We start from the raw sequence: 26,567 nt of genomic DNA, 5'->3' as shown, positions 1-26,567 counted from the left end.
CAGATTGACAAAAAAAAAATTCCTCATGATTAATTTAATTAAGTGAGCAAAACCAAGATGGCGTTAGTTTTAAATTTGACATGCACAATGCTAACTTTCTTTTATATAATCACTGTTGCTCAGTAGCAATGATCATTTTAAGCAATAACCTTAAACTGGCAACACAGAAATGTGTTTCATTGACTTTATAACTTTTAAAATTAAAATTATTATCGTTGCACTGAAATATTGTTAGCTTCAGGTGTAAAATATACTGACTCAAATGTTTATAGATTATACTCCATTTATTATAAAATATTAGCAATACTCCTTATACTGTACAATATATCTTTGTATTATGTATTTATACATAACAGTTTGTACTCCTGTATTCCCTACCCTTTTCTTGCCCCTCCCCTATACCCTCTCCTCACTGGTAACCACTAATTTGTTCTCTGTATCTGTGAATCTATTACATTTTTGTGATATTCACTAATTTGATTTTTTAGATCCTGCATATAAGTGACAACATACAGCATTCGGCTTTCTCTGACTTTAAACATATATATATATACATAATATAACATGCAAGTATATATAAACTTTCTATGATATAAACATAATATCTTCCAGGTCCATCCATGTTGTCGCAAATGGCAAAATGTCATTCTTTCTTAAGGCTGAATAGTATTTCATTGTGTGTGTATTTATTACATCTTATGTGTCCATTTATCTATTGATGGACACTTAGATTGCTTCCATGCTGCTGCTACTGCTAAGTCACTTCAGTCGTGTCCGACTCTGTGTGACCCCATAGACCGCAGCCCACCAGGCTCCCCCGCGCCTGGGATTCTCCAGGCCAGAACACTGGCGTGGGTTGCCATTTCCTTCTCCAATGCATGAAAGTGAAAAGTGAAAGGGAAGTCGCTCAGTCATGTCCGACTCTTCGCGACCCCATGGACTGCAGCCCACCAGGCTCCTCCATCCGTGGGATTTTCCAGGTAAGAGTACTGGAGTGGGGTGCCATAGCCTTCTCCATTCATCTATTGATAGATTGCTTCCATGCACTGGCTATTGTAAATAATGCTGCTATGACATTGGTGTGCATGTATTTTTTCATCACTGTTTTCTTCCCATATATGCCCAGCCATGGAATTGCTGGTTCATATGATTGTGCTATTTTTAGTTTTTTGAGAAATCTCTATACGGTTTTCCACAGAGGCTGCACCAATTTACATTCTCACCACCGGTGTACAAAGTTCTCTTTTCTCCACATTATCACCAACATTTATTATTGTGGTCATTTTGGTGATAGCCATTCTGACAGGTGTTAGGTGATATTTTATTGTTCTTTTGATTTGCATTTCTCTAATAATTAGTGATATTGAGCATCTTTTCAGGTTTGTGTTTGCTATCTGCAAAACTGTCTACTCAGGTCTTCTGTGCATTTGTCCATTTTTAATTGGACTTTTTACATTGAGTTATATGAGTTTTTCATATATTTTGAAAATCCCTTACACATCATGAAATTTACAAGTATTTTTTCCCCATTCATTAAACATTCTTTTCATTTTGTCGATCGTTTCCTTGGCTATGCAAAACCTTTTAAATTTAATCAAGTCATATAAATATATGATTATTATTATTTTAAGTTGCTGATGTTTTTCCTTTCTTTTTCTCTGTGCATGTATCACACAGCATGCAAGATCTTAGCTCCAACAAAGGATCAAACCTATGTTTCCTGAGGTGGAAGCACAGTGTCCTAACCACGGACTGCCAAGGAAGTCCCAGTTGCTGAGCTGTCAATTTCAAACAATTTAACCACTCCGCATTTTTAATTTCCTCCCCTCACGATGGGGCTTCCCTGGTAGCTCAGCTGGTAATGAATCTACCTGCAACATAGAAGACTTCAGTTCGATTCCTGTATCAGGAAGATCCCCTGGAGAAGGGATAGGCTACCCACTCCAGTATTCTTGGGCTTCCCTTGTGGCTCAGCTGGTAAAGAATCCACCTGCAATGAGGAAGATCTGGGTTTGATTCCTGGGTTGGGAAGATCCCCTGGAGAAGGGAAAGTCTACCCACTCCAGTATTCTGGCCTGGAGAATTCCATGGACTGTAGTCCATGGAGTCACAAACAGACAAGACTGAATGACTTTCACTTTCATTTTCCTCACAGTTACTATATTTGACATCATGATTTATTAATATCTATTTTTTGTGTGTATCCCTCAACTGCTTAACAGATGATTTCTCTACTTTTGTCTTTTAGCCTTTCTACTAGCTTTTTATGTGATTAATTTCTTACCTTTACTATATGTTTGCCTTTACCAATGAGCTTTTTTCTTTCATAATTTACATCTTTCTAACTGTGGCCTTTTCTTTTTCTCTTAAAGTCCCTTTAACATTTCTTATAAAGCTGTTTTGGTGGTACTTACCTCTTTTAGCTTTTTGCTCATCTGAAAAATGTTTGGTCTCCCCATCACAGTTGAATGAGAACCTTGCCAAATATTTTTGGTTTCAGGTTTTTCCTTTTCATCAGTCTGAATATATCATGCCTTTTTGGCCAGCAGAGTTTCTGCTGAAAAGTCAGCTGATAGGCTTTGGGGAGTTCCCTTATATGTAACTTGTTGCTGTTTTTAATATTCTCTTTAATACTTGGCATTTTAACTACAATTTGTCTTGGTGTGGTCCTCCATGGGTTGACCTTGTTTGAGACCCTGTGCTTCCTACGCTTGGATGTGTGTTTCCTTTCCCAGCTTAGGAAAGTTTTCAGCTATGAGTCTTCAAATATGTTCTCTGTCTCTTTTGCTCTTTCATCTCCATTTGGTATCCCTGTAACAAAAATGTTAGTTTGCTCGATGTCGTCTCAGAGGTCTGTCAAACTGCCCTTTCTTTTTATTCTTTTTTTCTGCTCAGTTCTCATGATTTTCATTACTCTGTCTTTCAGCTCAGTGATCCATTTGTGTCAATGAATCTACTCTTAATTCAATCTAGTATATTTCATTTCAGTTGCTGCTTTCTTTATCTCTATTTGGTTAATGTTTTCTTTTTGTTAAAAACTTTTAACTTCTGGGGTAGGCTGGAGACACCAGTACCAGATACAAAGAAAGGAGCTGTGACCAGCCTTTGAGAAGTTGCAGAGCCAGCAACTCTGGCTGGTGACCATGACCAATCCAGCCAAGCTGCCAGGGTGGAGTGGGAAGGATAATCTTGACTTCTCATTCTGTTTATCCATCCTTTCTCTGAGTCTAATGATCATTTTTATCATGATTGCCTTGAACTCCTTCTCAGGTAGATTGCATATTTCCACTTCACTAATTTTTCTGGGGTTTTATCTTGTCCCTTCATTATGAACATGTTCCTCTGTCCCTTCATTTTTTCTATTAAGCTGTTTTTATTTCTATGTATCTAGCAAGTTGCTTTTGTTTCCTGACCTTGGAGAAATGGCTTTTTTTGTAGGATTCCTCTTATGCATCACAGTGGCACAATCCTCTCTGGTCACCAGAGCTATATGCTCTAGGGGTGCCTCCTTTTTGGACTGAATGGATTTTTCTACTGTGGCAGGTTGACTATTGCGGGCAGTGTGGTAGGTATGGCTGGCTCTTGCTCTGTTTGGTTGCCAGGCCCTGCCTTGTACAGAAGCTGCCCATCACTGATTGGTGGGGTGGCTAATTTCAGGTCTTTGGGGAGCCCCAGGGCTTGCTGTCTAACTGATAAGTGGAATCGGAGCCCAGGAGATCTCAGGGCTAGTGTCTGCCCAGGAGTGGGTGAAGACAGGTCCTAGGGTTAATGGCTGGCCCACTGGTGGGCAGAGCTGTGTGCTGGGCTTCAAGTGTCCAAAGGTTGTGTTGGCCAACTGATGGGTTGGGGCCCTTCCAGTCCCAGAGCTGGTTCTGGCCTTCTGGTCAGTGGGCTGGATCCTGCCATAACAGGTTGTGGGTCTGTAGTTGTCCTGGGGCTGGTACCTGCCCACTGGTGGGTAGACCCAGGTCCCTGAGTCTCTGGCTACAGGCCTCTGGGCTTCCCAGGTCTAGTCCCCACATAATGGCATGTGGTGTCAGTTCCTGAGCCCTCTGGTTGGTAAGGCCATGTCCAGGGCCAACTGTGGGCTCAGTGGTTTTAATGCAGCCTGTCTGCTGGTGGGGAAAACTGTGTCCATGCAATTATTTCCTTGGCCTGAGGAAGTGGTGTCTAACAGCTGGTGGCTGGGGGCAGGGCTGGGTCCCAAGGTTAATAAGCTAGAGGTAGGTCTCCAAAGAAGCTCTTGCTAGTACCAGTGTCCTCATGGTAGATCAAGCCCCCCGAAGTAGCTTCCGCCAGTGCCTATGTCCCTAGCATGAGCTCCAGTTGCCTTTTGCAACTTGGGTCTCTAGGAGACCCTCCAAGATCAGGAAGTATGGCTGACCCCAGATTCCTTCAAATTATGGCTTTTGCCCTAGGTCTGGAATCTTGTAGGATTTTATGTGAGCTCTTCAAGAGGAGTCTCTGCTAGACACAGGCCTCTGGCTCCCCTAAAAGTAAACTGTACTGGCTTTCAAACTATAAACACTTGAGTATTTAATCCTGATTTGGGGTTTGACTATTGCTTTTGCCTCATAATTTAATTTATGATATTCTATTTCATGTTTAAAAAAATAATGTAGTTTTATTATAGATGAAACATATTAGTGAAGTAGAAATAGCTCAGAAAGGAAGTCAGAATACTTAACTTCACCTGCTTTGGGTGAATTTATATTCTATAAGCATCAGTTATATCTATAAATTAGACCAAAAACTTCTTCTCTCTTGCAAGGATTAAATGAATTAAAGCAGATTGGTTTTATTAGTATGATTGCCCAATTGTAGTAAAGGTTCCAAACTAAAATCAAGATATTTTAGACTACTCAAAATATGTGGGATTTTAATTTTTCCTTAAAATGCCATTTCATGAGACTCTTGATCTGGTTTTGTTATTTTTTCCCACTGTTTCAAAGTTGCTTCACTGGATTCTTTCCTGAATGTGATAAGGAACAGATACAAGAGTTTGTCAATAGGATTATAGAACAGAATAAAAGATGGATAGCACACATCTGGTTTAGCAGTGACCTCAAAGAAGAGAGAGTTTGAAGTCCACACATTATTCTTAATTTGCTTTATTCTTTGGTAATCCTTTCTTGTTTGGGGGTTTGGAAAAAACACACATACAGAAACTTAATCAATTAAGGGGAAATTTTTGAGGCAAAACAGCTACTCTGTGCATATGAAAAGAAAAAGTGGCAGCATTTTTTCCCCAGAAAAATAGAAAAGATGAATCAGGCATTTTTCTTTCATTATTCCTACTCTCAGATGAAGCAACAAAATGACCTTTTTTTCTACAAAAGTAATCAGAAGGTCAGAATCAGCATTTATAAACAAATTATATATATATATATATATATATATATATATATATATATATATATATACGGCTAGATTGCTCATTGTAGTTCTGTGAAGAAAAGCAACCTGTATTTTAGAGCAAATGTATGACTGCATCATATCTTTGGCTGAACTAAGCAAAGCACAAAAGAAACCAATTATACCCCATGTTGTTAAATTACTTTAAATTTCTAGTTTAATCCTTGTTGGTTAGACTCCCAATTAACTGTCCAAATTGTGTTACTATAACTCTGTCAGAGCTCCTGGGGTCATTAGATCTCTGTATAATACCTTACTAGCTAAAGACCTCTGTCTTTCTCTTCAAATGGATGATATGTATGTTGGGTCACAGAGGGGTACTGGAGAAAACTGAGGAGAAAGTATCCTCATCACAGGCATTATACTGGCATATTTGTCTCCATATATACCCCTTCTGCCCTTTCATTGTAGCATTTTCTGAAATAAATGTTGATGAGTGAATTACTAAGTGAAGTTGACTGAGTCTCTTTAATATCCAGAGATATTTAATATGGAAGGGTAAAGGTAGAAGGCAAACTCGAGCAGGTAGTTGGAAAACTCTGAGAACAAAAGACCTAAGGAGGCCTTGAACTTCATCTGGGAACTGTACCCTGGGAGCTATCCAAGGTACTAACCAGCTATAGCTTAAGCGTTGTTCCAATTCTGATAGCTTTGTCCTTGGAAAGCAAGGTCGGGGAAAGGGAGGAGAGAGAAGGGAGTTCTTATCCTTACTATAAACTTAAAGCCTGCTATTGTTCCAAGTCATGTGCACCTGGGAAAATTATTTAACTTCTTTTAAGTCTGAATTTCTGCACCTGGAAATGAGTATGATAACCACCTATCTCATAATACCATAAAATACTGTAAGGATTAAATTGTATAACAAATGTAAAGTATTGAACACAATATCTAGCACAGAATAGGCACTTTATAAATGCTATTATTCATCCAAAATGTAACAAGTGTTACGTTGAACCAACTCCTAGAAATACCAAATATTGCGTTTTTTACATGATCCCCAGATTTAATGTCTATCTCTCTTACTAGAATTTTATACTCCATAGAGACAGAAAGCATGATTGTTTTTATCCATTTCTTGCCCAGTACTTGTCCAAAATAGGCTCTCAGTACATATGTGCTGAAAATTAATAAATGAAGTGAGAAAATAATGCAGTAGCCATGAAGGAAAGAGAGCAGGCTGCATCACTAAAGCCATTTGAAAAAGGAGGATATGTATACCTGTGGCAGATTCATTTCGATGTTTGGCAAAACTAATACAATGTTGTAAAGTTTAAAAATAAAATAAAATTAAACTAAAAAAAATTTTTTTAATTAAAAAAAAAAGGAGGATATGAACACAGTAGGCCAGCTTAGGGAAAAAAATTGAGCTTAGGACTTTACCCCCAAAATGGCCCTGCATTGGTTTCTACCTATTAGAAGCCCTTATTAGGCATCCTTGAAGTTTAAAGAAATATTATAAATAACTGAGCCAATTTTCACAGTAAAATGTTTTGGGAACTAAGGTATTTTTCGGCTTTGTCTTACAGCAATCTGACCCTACAATTTTCTCTGAGTTTATGGACGCATCCCAGCACCACAAAGGCAGCACAGTATAAAAACAAGCCACTTACACCCTCCTGATGTTTATAGTTTTCATCCTAACCTTCAACTGTAACCTATTTTAAATTTGGAATCCAAATCTCTTTCTGGATTTTCTTGTATTCAGACTGCAAAATCCATCTCCCAATAGATTGTGCTTCCTCATACTCATGACACATCCATAATGCTTCTCCAGCTCTAATATCTATTTTCCCTTTTTGAAATAATTTTGTTTATTTATTTTTGGCTGTGCTGGATTTTCATTGCTCCATGGGCTTTTCCGTAGTTGTGGCGAGCAGGGGCTACTCTCTAGATGTGGTGTGCGGGCTTCTCACTGTGGTGGCTTCTCTTGTTGCAGAGCACGGGCTCTAGGGCGTGGGTTTCAGTCCCTCAGTAGTTGCAGCACAGGGGCTCAGTTGCTGCAGTTCTCCGGCTCTAGAACACAGGCTCAGCAGTTGTGGTGCACAGGGCTTTGCTGCTCTGCGGCACATGGGATCCTCCTGGATCAGGGATGGAACTCACATCTCCTGCATTGGCAGGCGGACTCTGTCACTGAGCCGGGGAAACTATCATTACCAGGGAAACCTCGCTATTTTCTTTTTAAGACTACAATTTTTATTTTTTGTCTCCTGGTATTCCCTGGAGATCCAATCTGGATAAACATAACAAATAGCCAGTCCTCCCTGGAAAAGACCTCAACTCTGGAGCCAAAAACAAGTTAACTCTCCAACTCTCATTCAAAATGAAATCAATAGAACTTTGAAAAATGAGTGCCTGAAAGAAGTTCAGTGTATAGATAATTTGACTTATGATCATTCCATCCTCATCAAACACCAAAACAACAAAGAAAGTTTGATGTGAACGGGATTCTTAAAACCTATTTTTCTGTATTTCCTAAAAGCTACTTGGATTTTGTATAATTATATCAACCTCACTGTATTCAAAATACCATACTTTAAGAACAATAAAATTCATATTGAAAATCTAGGTCTACTTTTTTCCTAATTAAAAAGATTCTTATTCTGTAGAATTAACCCCTAAGTGAATCAACAAAAGGATAATTACTGAACAATTAAACACATTGAATAAAGAATAATCCAATATATCTGAAATGATGGACAGGATGATCTGCTGGATTTGACTCTTTACAGGTTTTTTTATGATTATGAGAGATGTACAGGCTGCATAAATGTCTATTTTTTTCTCCTTAATTTTTATTTGTTCTTCTTTTAGGATGTCAGCCAAAAGAGGCAATAGTTCATTTATGATAATCAAAGGTGAAGGTTCTGCTTGAAAATAAATATATACACAGTCATAATTGGAGGCTGTTGACTCTGAAGTCCTTCAGAGACCATATGCTTCCTTAATAATGACTATAAAATCTACACAAGAGACTACAGAATTCTCTTCATACATGAAAGTATTGCATAAATATATTGATTTTCATTTTAGTAGCAGGGAAATTTCCACTGCTAGAGAAAGAATTTAAGTTTTTAACTTAAGCTTTTGAAAATTTATTGGATTGGTTGTAGGGGGTCAGTAAGAAGGGAAGTGTGGGTGCTGTAAAGTGCCATTGAAGCCATTAAGAATAATTTCCAAAGTCTTCATTCAAACTAGAATGAGTCATATTATAAAGATCACCATTATAAAAAATCATATTCATGTTCTGTAAGTTGCCTCTGCTTTTTAATGTCCTTTTAAAGAGAAATATAAATTAATGCTTTTTATTTGGAAAACTCTGTCCTGCTTATTGTCTTCATTGGACTTTTAGTAAAAGTACCTTCATGAGACTCCATGTAATTACAAATATACCACCCTTCTCAACAAAGATTTAATTGGCTTCCAGAGTATTGTGAATTTGAATATTGAATCAATGGTATGAACTAGGAGATAAGATATATCCAAAATCATCTTAAAGAGATAAAAGGGTTTTCAGGTATAAAGAAAGATCTTAAGATAATAGAACTAATGTGAGTAGGATATTTTTAAGAATGTATGCATCTCTCAAAATTTAAGGATCAGCATAGAACAGGAAAAAAAAATCTACAGTGAAACAAAATTTTTAGTGAGTCCTCATGCTATGTAGAGAAGTAGCAGCCAGTTAATTAAATTCAATATTTTGTACTGTAAGATGTCCATGCCTCTTATGGGAATGGATACTTTATCACAGTTTAATTTCATTAGCTATTTAAATCAGATGACTATCATTCCAATTTCATGGTGTCTGAAAAATACAACTTCCTGAATAGAGATTTCTGAACAGAGATGATAGGCAGAACCCTATGTGAGTATCTAAGTTCATACAGTGTTTTAAATCACTGTGAGTTAAAAAGTAGGCAACCTAAGATTGGTGCAAAAGTAATTGCAGCTTTGGACTGTGAATTTTAAATCATTATAAACTAGACTCAAGTACAGCTTTGTTAATCAAAATAGAAACCATTACAATCAACATATTTTTGCCAACAAGAAACGTTTGTTTATTCCTGTAGCTTAAAAATCCATGCTTCAGCATCCAACAAGCTCTTGGAAAGCATTTTCTGCCTCCTGCTGACTGTGGAAGCATTTTCCCTGCAAAAAGTTGTTGAGATGCTTGAAGAAGTGGTAGCCAGTTGATGTGAGGTCAGGTGAATATGGTGGATGAAGCAAAACTTCATAGCCCAATTTGTTCAACCTTTGAAGCATTGGTTGTGTGATATGAGGTCAACACTCTCCTGGAGATTGGACTGTTTCTGCTAACCAATGCTAGCTGTAAGCATTGTAGTTTGTGGTGCATCTCATTGATTTGCTGTGCATAATTCTCAAATGTAATGGTTTTGTCAGGATTCAGAAAGCTGTAGTGGATCAGACCACCACCACCAAACAGTGACCATAACCTTTTTTTAGTACAAGTTTGGCTTTGGGAAGTGCCTTGGAGCTTCTTCTTGGTCCAACCACCAAACTGGTCATCACCAGTTGCATAAAATCCACTTTTTGTCAAAGTCACAATCCAACTGAGAAATTGTTCATTGTTGTTGCATCGAGTAAGAGAAGACGACACTACAAAATGACAAAAATTTGGATTTTTGGTCAGCTCCATGAAGCACCCACTTATCAAGTTTTTTCACCTTTCCGATGTGCTTCAAATGCCTAATGACTATAGAACAGTTAGAGTTGAGTTCTTTGGCAACTTCCCATGGAGTTATAAGAGGATCAGATTTGATGATCCTCTCAATTGGTCACTGTCAACTTCCAATGGCTGCCCACTACACTTTTCATCTTCAAGGCTCTCATCTCCTTTACAAAACTTCTTGAACCACCACCACACTGTACATTCATTAGCAGTTCCTGGGCCCAGTGTGCTGTTGCTGAGTTGTCTCCATTGCTTTATGACCCATTTTGAACTCAAATAAGAAAATCACTTGAATTTGCCTTTTGTTTGACATCATTTCCCTAGCCTAAAATAAATAGCAAGTAATAAGGTCATTAGCAAAAAACATGAATGTACATTAAAATTATGTATAACATAACCCCATTTATTTAAGAATGTATTCCAGTATCAAATGGCAAAGTTCAACAATGCAAAACCACAGTTACCTTTGCACCAACCTATATCAGTGTCTCTTGGTGCTTGTTGTTAAGAAGCCCTTAAAGGTAGATTTACTTTTAAGTTTTGGGTCCCCAAGTCATTGATAGTTGACACAAAAGCAAGGCATAACTTTTCAGTTACCCTCACCATGGCATAAAACAACTGAGCTTTACTTAGATGACATCTAACCTCATAATTGCCACCTAAACTGGGCAACAAGTGACACAGAAGTGCCTTTTGAAGCAAATCATGGCCATTTTCCCAGATGTGACCTTAGGGAATAGAGATATGACCCTTGTTACAAATTTTACTGCTCTTAAATAAACCACTCTTCATGGCATAGAAACAATGGAAACAGTCAGGGACTTTATTTTCTTAGGCTCCAAAATCACTGCAGATGCTGACTGCAGACATGAAATTAAGAGATGCTCGCTCACTGGAAGAAAAGCTATGACAAACCTAGACAGCATATTAAAAAGCAGAGACATTACTTTCCCCACAAAGGTCCATCTAGTCAAAGATATGGTTTTCCCAGTAGTCATGTATGGATGTGAGAGTTGGACCATGAAGAAGACTGAGCACCAAAGGAATTGTGCTTTTGAACTGTGGTGTTGGAGAAGACTCTTGAGAGTCCCTTGGGCTGCAAGGAGATCAAACCAGTCAATCCTAAAGGAAATAAATCCTGAATATCTGTTGGAAGGACTGATGCAGAAGCTGAAGCTCCAATACTTTGGACACCTGATGCGAAGAAGTGACTCATTAGAAAAGATCCTGATGCTGGGAAAGACTGAAGTCAGGAGAAAAGGGGACAACAGAGGACGAGATGTTTGGATGGCATCACTCCATGGACATGAGTCTGAGCAAGCTCCAGGAGATGGTGAAGGACAGGGAGGCCTGGTGTGCTGCAGTCCATGGGGTCACAAAGAGTCGGACACGACTGAGCGACCGAACAACAACAACATGGCAGAACAAAAATCATGTCATGCTCAAGGATTCTGTAAGTCAGGAACCGGCAGAGCACAGTAGGAATGGCTCATTTACTTTTTCTGGGGCATCCATTAGGAAGTTCCAAATGGCAGGGAGTACCTTGCATACCTGAGCCCTGAAGTTATATGGGGGCATTTTCACTGACATGTTGGATACTTGGGCTGAAATGATTCAAAGACTGAGAGAACTGTACCTGTTAATCAGAGCACCTACATGTGACCTCTTCTTGTGACTTGGAATATCCAGAGTTGGGGTTCCCAGAGGAAACATCCTATGAGAAAGCAACCAGAGAGTGACTGTTCCAAAAGAATCAAATAAAGCAGTGTGGTCTTTTATTATCTAGCTTCAGAAATCACAGTTTCACGGCCACTAAATTCTAATATTAGAAACTTATTTATAACAAACCTCTAAATTTAATCCAGAATTCTATCTTTACTTTTCTCCATAGCACATATTTATATGTTATTATTTGTTTATTGTCTATCCCTGGCAATAATATATAAAGCTTCATGAGGGAGCAGATTTTTTTATTGTTAATATATTTATTCATTGACATATTCACAACACTTAGCACCATCCTAGCACATAAAAAGTGCTATGATCCCCATTGAATGAATTAATGAGCAAATAAATGTTCATACTTCCCTAGATAGATTAAAATAAGCAGCATCATTTATAAAGCACAGATACAGTGAATTTTCAAAGTTGGATGCTATACTACTGTGCTTGCAATCTGTGATTATCATAAAATCTTTCATGATACACTATGATATATTGAATAAGTGGATTGCATGGTCAAGTATGCTTGGGAAACATTTAACGCTAGCTAACTCCTGAGAAATCACTCTGCTCTTTAGCACATTAAAGTCTCAGAAATCCCAGCATTAAAAAAAAGCTTAATTAAAAAAATTTTTTTTAAGTGTATTGTTAATTGGAGGGTAATTACTTTACAATATTGTATTGGTTTTTGCCATATATCGACATGAGTCAGTCATAGGTAAATGTATGCCCCCTTCTTCTTGGACCTGCTTTTCACCTCCCAGCCCAACCCACCCCTCTAGGTTGTCACAGAGCACCATATTTGAACTCCCTGCATCATACAGCAAATCCCCACTGGCTGTCTAATTTTACATATGGTAATATATATGTTTCAATGCTACTCTCTCAGTTTGTCCCACCTTGTCCTTCCCCTCCATCCCTGGGGTCACAAGATGGTACTGATGACCCTGTCCTCAGGGCAGCAATGGAGATGTAGACATAGAGAACAGATTTGTGGATACGGGCAGAAAAAGCTTAATTTTTTTCTACTTACTCACTCAACTTATTACATAACACCGTCAAATAGGTAGTTGACTCCCATGGCTCTAGCTTTCCACTGAACACATTTTACTCCAACCTCATCGGTAAAGAATCTGCCTGTAATGCAGGAGACCCTGGTTCAATTTCTGGGTCAGGAAGACCCACTGGAGAAGGGATAGGCTACCCACACCAGTATTCTTGGGGTTCCCTTGTGGCTCAGCTGGTAAAGAGTCCAACTGCAATGCGGGAGACCTGAGTTCGATCCCTGGGTTGGGAAGATCCCCTGGAGAAGGGAATGGCTACCCACTCCAGTATTCTGGCCTGGAGAATTCCATGGACTGAATAGTCCTTGGGGTCACAAAAAGTCAGACATGACTGAGCGACTTTCACAGCACTGTTAAAAAAAAAACATCGTAATTTAGTTAGAGTGGATTTTTGGATACCCAGGATGGTATACCTTGGTGCCAGAAGATCTAAAGGTGAGGACCCACTCTCTGGAGATTTTGTGACATGGTGACAGAATTCAAGCTAGTTGCCTAAGGTCACAAGGAGGGTTACTGGAAATCTGAGAACCAAAGCCTAGGTCTCCTTCCTATTAGTGAAATCTTTCTCTTACAGCACAGTGGCCTTTGCAGATTCATAGACACAACTCTACCTTGTGTTTATCATGGACAGATGGTTATTCTCTTTTGAAAACCCTTTGAGAGATAGCATTTGTAATCTCCCTCAGTAGCCTGTCCCTTTATTTATCAAGTTAGACACAGATTGCAATAGGGTGGGATTCCATCCCAGAGGGAAAGCATTTTCTTTGTCTGATTTAAAATGTTCCATTAAAAATAATTTATAATAAATTCACAAGCACAGTTTGCACTTGTGCCTTGGCCAATAGGGTGGTGGAGCTTGGAGTTGTGTCTCCAGCATGCACTCAGTCCTTGGCACCAGGCCCCAGTTTAATGACAGTCTGAGTCTTCACACTCACAGGCCCCGCCCAGCAAGGCTGCCAAGCATTTGTCATAGTCATGCACATCAGTCAGTCACAGGAACGGAATGTGAAATGGTCCAGAGTGCGGCAGACCCCTAGGCAGAGGGTTTTCCAGCTCCAAAATACTGAACACTTAAAATACAACCTCTCTAGTGTTTACCAAATTAGTAAAATATGTATTTAAATATGCAGTTCCTCTCTTCAATTCCTAAAAGATTTTAATCCTTCCATTCATTTAGAGATATAACTTCATTTATATGTGTGTGTATGTATATATATAAAACTTTCCTCTAAGGAAATATTTACCCATTTGTCATGTTATGATAATAAGCAGAATCTTAGGAGGCTGCAGGTAAAATATTAGGCAAGAAAGAGCATAGACTTTGCATTCCCACAAGTGTAGTTTAGTATCAATATTGGCTTCATCAGTTGCTATGGAAAACCTTTAACAGTTTACTCAACAAAGCCAAGTTTCCCAAATTTGAAAAACAGGGACAGTAAGTACAGCTCCACTCTACTTTTATAAGAACTAAAGAAGAAAACACATCTGAAAATAGCTAAGAAAATGCCTGGCACATTGTTGGCTTTCAATATATATTATTTGCTGTCTCATATTATATTAGAATTGTATTTTAAGTCTACTGGGGTACTTAATAGTTAAAGGAATCTCAGGATGATGGAAATGGGAAGTTTTTCTTCAATAGTTATGCTATTTCAGTTTTGCAAAAAGTTCCAATCATCTGTTACACAATAATGTGAATATAGCTAATTAGTGAACTATATACTCAAATACAGTTTAAATGGGAGAGGACACCAGCAAGATGGGGAAATATGAGGTCCCCTGCTCATACATCCCCTCAGAAACAATAGTTTGACAACCATCCATGGACAAAAGTGCCTTTGGGGGAGTTCTGGAATTCAGGTAGGAGAGTCTGAAGCACTGATGGAACCCAAGACAAAGAAGGGCTGTTTCAAAAAGTAGGCCTATGCCCAGGTAGCAAGTTTGACGACACTGATCTCAGATACAGTCCCAGAATCAATCCTGTCCCCATATGGATTGACTACAGCCTCTTTTGGCCACCAAACTGCCACCAGCACCATCTGCCAAGAAACTTAGAAGTCATGCCTGCTTTGGGCAACAGGTCCATTGGTCTTGGTTCTGGCTGTGGACCGTAAGGGTCCTGTAAACCTGCTCCAAGTCCTCTTAGCCACCAGTCTTTCCCATCCGTGTCCCAAGGTAAGCATTTCAACTTCAGTTCTGTAGATTCTGAAATGTCCATCTAACGCAGTTCCAGCCTCTCTCAGACATGCAGCAGAAACACTCATTCCCTTCCAGGACTCACCAAGCCCACAGACCATGGTCCAACTGTGGATCTTCAAGTGGTCCTGTAAACAAACTCCAACCCCTCACAGCTAAATTTAGGACCAGTCTTAACCACACAGGGACCTGCTGGGAGTCATGCCTGACTATGTCTATGGAGGTAGAGCTGCCAACATCACGCCAACTGTAGATCCTGAAGCAGCCCTGTGACCCAGTCCCAGTATCACTTGGCCATATTCCTGGGCAAGTCATGCCCAACCAAAAACCTAGTAGAAGGCACACCTCTCTACACCCCTAGAGACAGGCTGCAAACCTTTACCCAAGTCATAGACCATGAAGCAACCCTGTGACTTGGTTCTCACCCCTCTCAACTATAGTCAAAGGTCAATCCTGCCTACTCTGAGACCTGCCAGTGATCTATCAAGAGCCATCCCAGGGACCCCAAAAGAGCCATCCTAATTTGCACCCTGGTAGCAGACTCATCCACTGACTTCACTTTGGGCCCAGTAGTAGCCATGTGACCCAGCTCCAACTGTGATCCTGAAGAAAATATCATAATCCCAGATATCCAATAGAAGATACGTACATGCTGAAATCAATCCGTAAAAACTGGAATAGGTGTTTACTTCTTTAAGCCCAGACATCAGTACAAAGCTACATGGAACACAAAGAATCAGGTAAACATGGCACCAACAAAAGAAACTGATAAAGCTCCAGTAACCAACCCCAAAGAAATGGAGACTGATGTATTACCTAAAAAAGAATCTAAAACGATAAGCTTATAGAATCTCAACAAGATGAAAGAGAACACAGATAGACAGCTAAATGACACCAGGAAAACTGCAAGGGCAAAAGAAGAAGTTTAATAAAAAAATAAAAATAAAAAACGTAGCAAAGAACCGAGCATGAATCCTGGAAGTGAAGAATGTAATACAAGACTGAAAAATTCATATAGAGAGTTCAATAGAAGCCTCAATCAAGTAGAAGAAATGATCAGCTGATTCAAAGACAATTCAGTTCAGTATCCGACTTTTTGTGACCCCATGGACTGCAGCACGCCAGGCTTCCCTGTCCATCACCAACTCCCAGAGCTTACTCCAACTCATGTCCATTAAGTCGGTATAAATCCAACCATCTTACATTCTCTGTCATCCCCTTCTCATCCCACCTTCAACTTCAGATCAATTTCTTTTCCAATGATCAGTTTTCCGCATCAATGCAAAGTCCATAATAGTTTCAGCTTCAATATCATGTCCTTCCAATGAATATTCAGGACTGATTTATTTTTTGCTGGATTTTCATTGCTCCATGGGCTTTTCCGTAGTTGTGGCGAGCAGGGGCTACTCTCTAGATGTGGTGTCGGGCTTCTCACTGTGGTGGCTTCTCTTGTTGCAGAGCACGGGCTCTAGGGCGTGGGTTTCAGTCCTGTAGTTGCAGCACAGGGCTCAGTTGCTGCAGTTCTCCGGCTCTAGAACACAGGCTCAGCAGTTGTGGTGCACAGGGCTTTGCTGCCTGCGCACATGGGATCCTCCTGGATCAGGGATGGAACTCACATCTCCTGCATTGGCAGGCGGACTCTGTCACTGAGCCGGGAAACTATCATTACCAGGGAAACCTCGCTATTTTCTTTTAAGACTACAATTTTTATTTTTGTCTCCTGTATTCCCTGAGATCCAATCTGGATAAACATAACAAATAGCCAGTCCTCCCTGAAAAGACCTCAACTCTGAGCCAAAAACAAGTTAACTCTCCAACTCTCATTCAAAATGAAATCAATAGAACTTTGAAAAATGAGTGCCTGAAGAAGTTCAGTGTATAGATAATTTGACTTATGATCATTCCATCCTCATCAAACACCAAAACAACAAAGAAAGTTTGATGAACGGGATTCTTAAAACCTATTTTTCTGTATTTCCTAAAGCTACTTGGATTTTGTATAATTATATCAACCTCACTGTATTCAAAATACCATACTTTAAGAACAATAAAATTCATATTGAAAATCTAGGTCTACTTTTTCCTAATTAAAAGATTCTTATTCTGTAGAATTAACCCCTATGAATCAACAAAGGATAATTACTGAACAATTAAACACATTGAATAAAGAATAATCCAATATATCTGAAATGATGGACAGGATGATCTGCTGGATTTGACTCTTTACAGGTTTTTTTATGATTATGAGAGATGTACAGGCTGCATAAATGTCTATTTTTTTCTCCTTATTTTATTTGTTCTTCTTTTAGGATGTCAGCCAAAAGAGGCAATAGTTCATTTATGATAATCAAAGGTGAAGGTTCTGCTTGAAAATAAATATATACACAGTCATAATTGGAGGCTGTTGACTCTGAAGTCCTTCAGAGACCATATGCTCCTTAATAATGACTATAAAATCTACACAGAGACTACAGAATTTCTTCATACATGAAAGTATTGCATAAATATATTGATTTTCATTTAGTAGCAGGGAAATTTCCACTGCTAGAGAAAGAATTTAAGTTTTTAACTTAAGCTTTTGAAAATTTATTGGATTGGTTGTAGGGGGTCAGTAAGAAGGAAGTGTGGGTGCTGTAAAGTGCCATTGAAGCCATTAAGAATAATTTCCAAAGTCTTCATTCAAACTAGAATGAGTCATATTATAAAGATCACCATTATAAAAATCATATTCATGTTCTGTAAGTTGCCTCTGCTTTTAATGTCCTTTTAAAGAGAAATATAAATTAATGCTTTTTATTTGGAAAACTCTGTCCTGCTTATTGTCTTCATTGAACTTTAGTAAAAGTACCTTCATGAGACTCCATGTAATTACAAATATACCACCCTTCTCAACAAAGATTTAATTGGCTCCAGAGTATTGTGAATTTGAATATTGAATCAATGGTATGAACTAGGAGATAAGATATATCCAAAATCATCTTAAAGAGATAAAAGGGTTTTCAGGTATAAAGAAAGATCTTAAGATAATAACTACTAGTAGGATATTTTTAAGAATGTATGCATCTCTCAAAATTTAAGGATCAGCATAGCATACAGAAAAAAAAAACTACAAAACAAAATTTTTAGTGAGTCCTCATGCTAGTGAAGTAGCAGCCAGTTAATTAAATTAATATTTTGTACTGTAAGATGTCCATGCCTCTTATGGAATGGATCTTTATCACAGTTTAATTTCATTAGCTATTTAAATCAGATGACTATCATTCCAATTTCATTCTGAAAATACAACTTCCTGAATAGAGATTTCTGAACAGAGATGATAGGCAGAACCCTATGTGAGTATCTAAGTTCATGCGAGTTAAAAAGTAGGACCTAAATTAGTAAAGTAGCAGCTTTGGACTGTGAATTTTAAATCATTGAAACTAGGTACAGCTTTGTAATTCAAAATAGAAACCATTACAATCAACATATTTTTGCAAGAAACTTGTTTATTCCTGTAGCTTAAAAATCCATGCTTCAGCATCCAACAAGCTCTTGAGCATTTTCTGCCTCCTGCTGACTGTGGAAGCATTTTCCTGCAAAAGTTGTTGAGATGCTTGAAGAAGTGGTAGCCAGTTGATGTGAGGTCAGGTGAATATGGTGGATAAGCAAAACTTCATAGCCCAATTTGTTCAACCTTGAAGCATTGGTTGTGTGATATGAGGTCAACACTCTCCTGGAGATTGGACTGTTTCTGCTAACCAATGCTAGCTGTAAGCATTGTAGTTTGTGGTGCATCTCATTGATTTGCTGTGCATAATTCTAAATGTAATGGTTTTGTCAGGATTCAGAAAGCTGTAGTGGATCAGACCACCACCACCAAACAGTGACCATAACCTTTTTTAGTACAAGTTTGGCTTTGGGAAGTGCCTTGGAGCTTCTTCTTGGTCCAACCACCAAACTGGTCATCACCAGTTGCATAAAATCCACTTTTTGTCAAAGTCACAATCCAACTGAGAAATTGTTCATTGTTGTTGCATCGAGTAAGAGAAGACGACACTACAAAATGACAAAAATTTGGATTTTTGGTCAGCTCCATGAAGCACCCACTTATCAAGTTTTTTCACCTTTCCGATGTGCTTCAAATGCCTAATGACTATAGAACAGTTAGAGTTGAGTTCTTTGGCAACTTCCCATGGAGTTATAAGAGGATCAGATTTGGATGATCCTCTCAATTGGTCACTGTCAACTTCCAATGGCTGCCCACTACACTTTTCATCTTCAAGGCTCTCATCTCCTTTACAAAACTTCTTGAACCACCACCACACTGTACATTCATTAGCAGTTCCTGGGCCCAGTGTGCTGTTGCTGAGTTGTCTCCATTGCTTTATGACCCATTTTGAACTCAAATAAGAAAATCACTTGAATTTGCCTTTTGTTTGACATCATTTCCCTAGCCTAAAATAAATAGCAAGTAAAGGTCGGTCATTAACAGCAAAAAACATGAATGTACATTAAAAACATAACCCCATTAATTTAAGAATGTATTCCAGTATCAAATGGCAACAGTGCAACAATGCACAACCACCTTTCCACCCACATATCAGTGTCTCTTGGTGCTTGTTGTTAAGAAGCCCTTAAAGGTAGATTTACTTTTAAGTTTTGGGTCCCCAAGTCATTGATAGTTGACACAAAAGCAAGGCATAACTTTTCAGTTACCCTCACCATGGCATAAAACAACTGAGCTTTTCTTAGATGACATCTAACCTCATAATTGCCACCTAAACTGGGCAACAAGTGACACAGAAGTGCCTTTTGAAGCAAATCATGGCCATTTCCCCAGATGTGACCTTAGGGAATAGAGATATGACCCTTGTTACAAATTTTACTGCTCTTAAATAAACCACTCTTCATGGCATAGAAACAATGGAAACAGTCAGGGACTTTATTTTCTTAGGCTCCAAAATCACTGCAGATGCTGACTGCAGACATGAAATTAAGAGATGCTCGCTCACTGGAAGAAAAGCTATGACAAACCTAGACAGCATATTAAAAAGCAGAGACATTACTTTCCCCACAAAGGTCCATCTAGTCAAAGATATGGTTTTCCCAGTAGTCATGTATGGATGTGAGAGTTGGACCATGAAGAAGACTGAGCACCAAAGGAATTGTGCTTTTGAACTGTGGTGTTGGAGAAGACTCTTGAGAGTCCCTTGGGCTGCAAGGAGATCAAACCAGTCAATCCTAAAGGAAATAAATCCTGAATATCTGTTGGAAGGACTGATGCAGAAGCTGAAGCTCAATACTTTGGACACCTGATGCGAAGAAGTGACTCATTAGAAAAGATCCTGATGCTGGGAAAGACTGAAGTCAGGAGAAAAGGGGACAACAGAGGACATGTTTGGATGGCATCACTCCATGGACATGAGTCGCTGAAAGCTCCAGGAGATGGTGAAGGACAGGGAGGCCTGGTGTGCTGCAGTCCATGGGGTCACAAAGGAGCCGGACACCTGAGCGACCGAACAACAACAACATGGCAGAACAAAAATCAAAGGATTCTGTAAGTCAGGAACCGGCAGAGCACAGTAGGAATGGCTCATTTACTTTTTCTGGGGCATCCATTAGGAAGTTCCAAATGGCAGGAGTACCTTGCATACCTGAGCGCCCTGAAGTTATATGGGGGCATTTTCACTGACATGTTGGATACTTGGGCTGAAATGATTCAAAGACTGAGAGAACTGTACCTGTTAATCAGAGCACCTACATGTGACCTCTTCTTGTGCACTTGGAATATCCAGAGTTGGGGTTCCCAGAGGAGGCACATCCTATGAGAAAGCAACCAGAGAGTGACTGTTCCAAAAGAATCAAATAAAGCAGTGTGGTCTTTTATTATCTAGCTTCAGAAATCACAGTTTCACGGCCACTAAATTCTAATATTAGAAACTTATTTATAACAAACCTCTAAATTTAATCCAGAATTCTATCTTTACTTTTCTCCATAGCACATATTTATATGTTATTATTTGTTTATTGTCTATCCCTGGCAATAATATATAAAGCTTCATGAGGGAGCAGATTTTTTTATTGTTAATATATTTATTCATTGACATATTCACAACACTTAGCACCATCCTAGCACATAAAAAGTGCTATGATCCCCATTGAATGAATTAATGAGCAAATAAATGTTCATACTTCCCTAGATAGATTAAAATAAGCAGCATCATTTATAAAGCACAGATACAGTGAATTTTCAAAGTTGGATGCTATACTACTGTGCTTGCAATCTGTGATTATCATAAAATCTTTCATGATACACTATGATATATTGAATAAGTGGATTGCATGGTCAAGTATGCTTGGGAAACATTTAACGCTAGCTAACTCCTGAGAAATCACTCTGCTCTTTAGCACATTAAAGTCTCAGAAATCCCAGCATTAAAAAAAGCTTAATTAAAAAAAATTTTTTAAGTGTATTGTTAATTGGAGGGTAATTACTTTACAATATTGTATTGGTTTTTGCCATATATCGACATGAGTCAGTCATAGGTAAATGTATGCCCCCTTCTTCTTGGACCTGCTTTTCACCTCCCAGCCCAACCCACCCCTCTAGGTTGTCACAGAGCACCATATTTGAACTCCCTGCATCATACAGCAAATCCCCACTGGCTGTCTAATTTTACATATGGTAATATATATGTTTCAATGCTACTCTCTCAGTTTGTCCCACCTTGTCCTTCCCCTCCATCCCTGGGGTCACAAGATGGTACTGATGACCCTGTCCTCAGGGCAGCAATGGAGATGTAGACATAGAGAACAGATTTGTGGATACGGGCAGAAAAAGCTTAATTTTTTTCTACTTACTCACTCAACTTATTACATAACACCGTCAAATAGGTAGTTGACTCCCATGGCTCTAGCTTTCCACTGAACACATTTTACTCCAACCTCATCGGTAAAGAATCTGCCTGTAATGCAGGAGACCCTGGTTCAATTTCTGGGTCAGGAAGACCCACTGGAGAAGGGATAGGCTACCCACACCAGTATTCTTGGGGTTCCCTTGTGGCTCAGCTGGTAAAGAGTCCAACTGCAATGCGGGAGACCTGAGTTCGATCCCTGGGTTGGAGAAGATCCCCAGAGGGGAAGCCCACTCACGCAGTATTCTGGCCTGGAGAATTCCATGGACTGAATAGTCCTTGGGGTCACAAAAAGTCAGACATGACTGAGCGACTTTCACAGCACTGTTAAAAAAAAAAACATCGTAATTTAGTTAGAGTGGATTTTTGGATACCCAGGATGGTATACCTTGGTGCCAGAAGATCTAAAGGTGAGGACCCACTCTCTGGAGATTTTGTGACATGGTGACAGAATTCAAGCTAGTTGCCTAAGGTCACAAGGAGGGTTACTGGAAATCTGAGAACCAAAGCCTAGGTCTCCTTCCTATTAGTGAAATCTTCTCTTACAGCACAGTGGCCTTTGCAGATTCATAGACACAACTCTACCTTGTGTTTATCATGGACAGATGGTTATTCTCTTTTGAAAACCCTTTGAGAGATAGCATTTGTAATCTCCCTCAGTAGCCTGTCCCTTTATTTATCAAGTTAGACACAGATTGCAATAGGTGGGATTCCATCCCAGAGGGAAAGCATTTTCTTTGTCTGATTTAAAATGTTCCATTAAAAATAATTTATAATAAATTCACAAGCACAGTTTGCACTTGTGCCTTGGCCAATAGGGTGGTGGAGCTTGGAGTTGTGTCTCCAGCATGCACTCAGTCCTTGGCACCAGGCCCCAGTTTAATGACAGTCTGAGTCTTCACACTCACAGGCCCCGCCCAGCAAGGCTGCCAAGCATTTGTCATAGTCATGCACATCAGTCAGTCACAGGAACGGAATGTGAAATGGTCCAGAGTGCGGCAGACCCCTAGGCAGAGGGTTTTCCAGCTCCAAAATACTGAACACTTAAAATACAACCTCTCTAGTGTTTACCAAATTAGTAAAATATGTATTTAAATATGCAGTTCCTCTCTTCAATTCCTAAAAGATTTTAATCCTTCCATTCATTTAGAGATATAACTTCATTTATATGTGTGTGTATGTATATATATAAAACTTTCCTCTAAGGAAATTACCCATTTACCCATTTGTCATGTTATGATAATAAGCAGAATCTTAGGAGGCTGCAGGTAAAATATTAGGCAAGAAAGAGCATAGACTTTGCATTCCCACAAGTGTAGTTTAGTATCAATATTGGCTTCATCAGTTGCTATGGAAAACCTTTAACAGTTTACTCAACAAAGCCAAGTTTCCCAAATTTGAAAAACAGGGACAGTAAGTACAGCTCCACTACTTTTATAAGAACTAAAGAAGAAAACACATAGAAAATGCCTGGCACATTGTTGGCTTTCAATATATATTTTTTGCTGTCTCATATTATATTAGAATTGTATTTTAAGTCTACTGGGGTACTTAATAGTTAAAGGAATCTCAGGATGATGGAAATGGGAAGTTTTTCTTCAATAGTTATGCTATTTCAGTTTTGCAAAAAGTTCCAATCATCTGTTACACAATAATGTGAATATAGCTAATTAGTGAACTATATACTCAAATACAGTTTAAATGGGAGAGGACACCAGCAAGATGGGGAAATATGAGGTCCCCTGCTCATACATCCCCTCAGAAACAATAGTTTGACAACCATCCATGGACAAAAGTGCCTTTGGGGGAGTTCTGGAATTCAGGTAGGAGAGTCTGAAGCACTGATGGAACCCAAGACAAAGAAGGGCTGTTTCAAAAAGTAGGCCTATGCCCAGGTAGCAAGTTTGACGACACTGATCTCAGATACAGTCCCAGAATCAATCCTGTCCCCATATGGATTGACTACAGCCTCTTTTGGCCACCAAACTGCCACCAGCACCATCTGCCAAGAAACTTAGAAGTCATGCCTGCTTTGGGCAACAGGTCCATTGGTCTTGGTTCTGGCTGTGGACCGTAAGGGTCCTGTAAACCTGCTCCAAGTCCTCTTAGCCACCAGTCTTTCCCATCCGTGTCCCAAGGTAAGCATTTCAACTTCAGTTCTGTAGATTCTGAAATGTCCATCTAACGCAGTTCCAGCCTCTCTCAGACATGCAGCAGAAACACTCATTCCCTTCCAGGACTCACCAAGCCCACAGACCATGGTCCAACTGTGGATCTTCAAGTGGTCCTGTAAACAAACTCCAACCCCTCACAGCTAAATTTAGGACCAGTCTTAACCACACAGGGACCTGCTGGGAGTCATGCCTGACTATGTCTATGGAGGTAGAGCTGCCAACATCACGCCAACTGTAGATCCTGAAGCAGCCCTGTGACCCAGTCCCAGTATCACTTGGCCATATTCCTGGGCAAGTCATGCACGATGCACGATACTGAATGCTTGGGGCTAGTGCACTGGGACGACCCAGAGGGATGGTACGGGGAGGGAGGAGGGAGGAGGGTTCAGGATGGGGAACACATGTATATCTGTGGTGGATTCATTTTGATATTTGGCAAAACTAATTTAATTTGTAAAGTTTAAAAATAAAATAAAATTAAATAAATAAATAGAGTTGATACATTGATGACAAAAAAAAAAAAAGAAAAGAAGAAAATATTAGAAAAATCCCAGTTGAGGTACATTCTACATAATACCTGACCATTACTCCTCAAAACTCTTAAGGTCATGAAAATCTTAGAAACTATAACATCTAAGAGGAGCCTAAGAAGACATGATGACTAAATGGAACATATCAGTAGTACCCCGGATAGATGGGGGTGGGGGGGAGGTTACATAAAACCTATGAGAATCTAAATAGATTCTCATTTGAATCAGTTCTAATGAGGTGGATGAAACTGGAGCCTATTATACAGAGTGAAGTAAGCCAGAAAGAAAAACACCAATACAGTATACTAACATATATATATAGAATTTAGAAAGATGGTAACGATAACCCTGTATACGAGACAGCAAAAGAGACACAGATGTATAGAACAGTCTTTTGGACTCTGTGGGAGAGGGAGAGGGTGGGATGATTTGGGAGAATAGCATTGAAACATGTATAATATCATATATGAAACGAGTCGCCAGTCCAGGTTCGATGCACGATACTGGATGGTTGGGGCTGGTGCACTGGGACGACCCAGAGGGATGGTATGGGGAGAGAAGTGGGAGGAGGGTTCAGGATGGGGAACACATGTATATTTGTGGCGGATTCATTTTGATATATGGCAAAACCAATACAATATTGTAAAGTTAAAAAATAAAATTTAAAAAAAAAAGGAAAGAGAAAAAAAATCTATGAGAATCTAAATAAACCATCAGTTCAGTTCAGTTGCTCAGTCATATCCGACTCTTTGCGACCCCATGGACTGCAGCATGCCAGGCTTCCCTGTCCATCACCAACTCCCAGAGCTTACCCAAACTCATGTGCATTGAGTGGGTAATGCCATCCAACCATCTCATCCTCTGTCATCCCCTTCTCCTCTGCCTTCAATCTTTCCCAGCATCAGGGTCTTTTCCAAGGAGTCAGTTCTTCACATCAGGTGGCCAAAGAATGTACTATAGACATTAATTAATAATGAAGTGTCAATATCAGCTCATTAATTACGATAAGAGTACAGTACTCGTAAACATTAATAAGAGAAGGAGTATGGAGGATATATGGGAACTCTCTGTGCTATCCTCGCAATTCTTCTATAAATCTAAAACTGTCCTAAAGTCATGTATGAAACGAGATGCCAGTCCAGGTTCAGTGCACGATGCTGGATGCTTGGGGCTGGTGCGCTGGGACGGCCCAGGGTCAGGATGGGGAGCACGTGTATACCTAAATAAAATAAAATAAAAAACTGAAAAAAAAAAAAAAAAACGTTTTAAAAGATTGGTGTTGATCCTTTTGTAAAGCAAGTGAAAGTGAAGTAAAGTCGCTCAGCCATATCAGACTCTTTGCAACCCCATGGACTGTAGCCTGCCAGGCTCCTCAGTCCATGGAATTTTCCAGGCAAGAATACTAGAGTGGGTTGCCATTTCCTTCTTCGGGGATCTGCCCAATCGAACCCGAGTCTCCCACATTGCAGGCAGACGCTTTACCATCTGAGCCACCTTTGTAAAGCAAGACAGCGTTTTAATATGGATAAATACCTATGCATTTACTTGTTCTGAAATGTCAGATTTTAGCATGGTCATCTTTTAAAAAGGAGAACACCTTATATTATGTCAATATTTCTTCTCTATCATTGGAACAGAAAATCTAAAAACTAAATAGACTGATTTATGAACTTTTAAACTACAAAAAGGCTGCTGTATTCTTTATCTCTTCATAAAATTATAGTACTTATACTTCAGAGTTAGTATTTGGGAAATCATAAGTGTATAACAGAGGAAAGAAGCACATAATTAAGTGTCTATGTATTAAAACTTTGGTCAAAAGTAGGCCAATAGAATAGTAGATCAGGAACAGCTAGGAAGGGATACATGTGTGATACATACTTATG

General features: G+C 39.2%; 1 long non-coding RNA gene across 1 annotated transcript in view; it reads right to left on the bottom strand.

The window, feature by feature from the left end:
- Nucleotides 1-26,567, bottom strand: part of LOC133253719 (uncharacterized) — a 60,886-nt gene that overhangs the window by 12,446 nt on the left and 21,873 nt on the right. Inside the window, exon 3 of the long non-coding RNA XR_009738393.1 lies at nucleotides 11,739-11,816. This is a non-coding gene — a long non-coding RNA (uncharacterized LOC133253719). The remainder of the gene's footprint in view (nucleotides 1-11,738; nucleotides 11,817-26,567) is intronic.

Source organism: Bos javanicus, chromosome 9 (assembly GCF_032452875.1).
Source record: "Bos javanicus breed banteng chromosome 9, ARS-OSU_banteng_1.0, whole genome shotgun sequence".
In the NCBI taxonomy this organism is placed as follows: Eukaryota; Metazoa; Chordata; class Mammalia; order Artiodactyla; family Bovidae; genus Bos; species Bos javanicus.
The sequence above is the reverse complement of the archived record's forward strand: the minus strand, read 5'-3'. Positions and strand labels throughout refer to the sequence as shown.